Genomic DNA, 2500 nt, shown 5'->3' with positions numbered 1-2500 from the left:
ACTGTCAACAAAACCTTTGTTTTACTCACACTCACCTTTAAGCCACCCCTCTTTAAAGAATCCTGCCACTGATAGGCAGGTCACTGACTGCCACTTGAAGGAAATGACTATTCATTCCAAATGAAGCAATGATAAATGAAAGATCTTTATCAATAAATTCTCATTGTAATCAGCAAGAAACTACAACAAATTGATTGCTTCTTCACCAAGGCGTCTAGCGACATAATCATAAAAACAATCTAAAAACGACAAGTTTTAAAGATTTGTGGATGATAAGTGACTCTTGGTCTATTACTCCGCAATGAACAAAAGAGAAAATAAAAACTGCCAAAGAAGAGCATTTCTATCAAATTTAACAAAAGTAAAATAAATTGGTTGCAACTGAAGACATTTTGTCAAGAATATACTGACAAAAACAAAGAGAAAATAAATAACTCTCTCTCTCTCGCTCTCTCTTCTCTCCTCTCTCTCTGAAGATATGAACGACACAACGCACATTACTCTCATTAAATGCTATTGCGTCTTGGGGATAATTTATTCCCAAAAACTGATGGCCAACCATTAACGGGTAATGGTATGTCGGTATGAGAAATTGCAACCAATAGAATTTTACACAGGTTCATGCAACTTGTCTCTGGGAAAATGCTCAGTCGAAGGAACTAATGAGTAGAAAAATTAAATTTGATATATTTGCTAATTTGTGAATCATTTTGAGATCTCTACTTAGGGAGAAGGATAGGTGGCGACATGATTTTCATGAAGAAATTTCGAATGCAGAAAGGTCTTATAATCGCAATATATCTCGTTTCTGAGAGTTCACATTATTATTGTTATTATTAGAGAAACAAATCCACAGTTAAGTATATAACCATATATTTAAAGATAAATCTGTACTGAGAGCTTTCGGAATCTGCTCGACCCCCACCCCCTTTTCAATCCTTACTAAAAGCATATTCCTTTGCATAACCAGCCCATTTCAGGGAATCGTTTCTCCACTCCCCCCCCCCCCCACCCCCCTTCGGAGGAGCGGGGGAGGTAGGATGAAATGCCATTATTAACCATCTTAGGGGTCCCCACTATAATCCTGCTAAGTTTCATGCCCATCAGACCAGCCGTTTAGCCGTGATTGAATGACAGACGGACGGACAGACATAACTTATGGACCGTGCACCACAAAAAGCACTCAAACTGACTGTGGGCTTAAAGGCAACATCGCCCTTGGATGAAATTAAAAGAAAATGTTTACGGCAAGCGAATTAATATCCTGTGTTGCACCGCAGGTATCAAGTGATACTGCGGACGATAAACATTCCCTAAAGGTGCCTCTGGATTGAGAGGAAATGAGACGGAATGCAAGGACAGGTTCTGTGTTCATGGTAAGATAAAGGGGACAAATTGACGTGAAAAGGGATAATATAAACATAACATATTTAGTATAACTAGATGTGTATAATCAATATCCACAAAACTTATGAATCTCTGTTTCCTCAAACGTTTTGCGTATGCTTATCATAAAGGATAGAATATAGATGGAAAAACTAAATGAACATGCACTTTCTGTTCTTCATGAAATTCTTAATGAAAAGTGAGACAAGTCATTTTAGAAAGCGTAGACGAGAATACAATTAGGAAAAGTATCATTATGAAATAGGAGTGGTAAACCGAAAAAAAAAATGAAGGAACGAAAGATATGGTTAAATAAAAAGAAAAACTAACGGGAAGGTGAAGGAAATGGATACATGAGAAATTACAAAGGGGAGACAAGAATAAGAGAAAAAAAAAGGGAAAAAAAGGGTGAGTAAATGAGGCGCTAAGGATAAAATTAGAAAGTAAAAGAGGCGCTAAAGGGTAAAAAATAAAAAAGAATAATGTAAAAGTAAAGGGTAAAATAAAGAATGTAAAAGAAGCGCTAAAGGGTAAAAAACAAGAATGTAAAAGAAGTGCTAAAGGTTGAAAAAAGAAAAGAATTCGAGGTAGTTAAATAAACAGTAAAGGCAAAAATGTAAAAATATTCACAGAGCCATATACCTTCTTATTAAAGAGAGGAACCTAATCATACGTATTCTGTTATGCACCAAACTGAAAGATAAACAAAAAATGATGATATGGACGAAATGGGTCCCGCCACCTATCACGTGGAGATAAGAAATCGAGGTTTTCGGGTCTGCTGGCCGGCCTTTGTGGGTAAGGGGGGGGTGGGGGGGGGGCTGGCGGGGGTTGGGAGCTAACCCACCTGAAACATATGATGGATGGGGAAACAGATGGAGCGCCACGAATAGTGAATAAACCGGAATACGTATGTAAACGAGTGGTTCGTGAGAGACGGAATATACGGCCATGTGTATATCAACAGTTCTATAATACTCCAATAATAATATACATGCATACTGTGAAAAGTACACATACAAGCACACATACAGTATAACCATAGAAGTGGGAAGCATTTCAGCGGAGGCGAAAGAATCAGTATCTGAGATGGTTCGGTCGTGTGGAAGGAATA

Source organism: Macrobrachium nipponense, chromosome 8 (assembly GCF_015104395.2).
Source record: "Macrobrachium nipponense isolate FS-2020 chromosome 8, ASM1510439v2, whole genome shotgun sequence".
NCBI lineage: Eukaryota > Metazoa > Arthropoda > Malacostraca > Decapoda > Palaemonidae > Macrobrachium > Macrobrachium nipponense.
Note: the sequence above shows the minus strand (reverse complement) of the source record.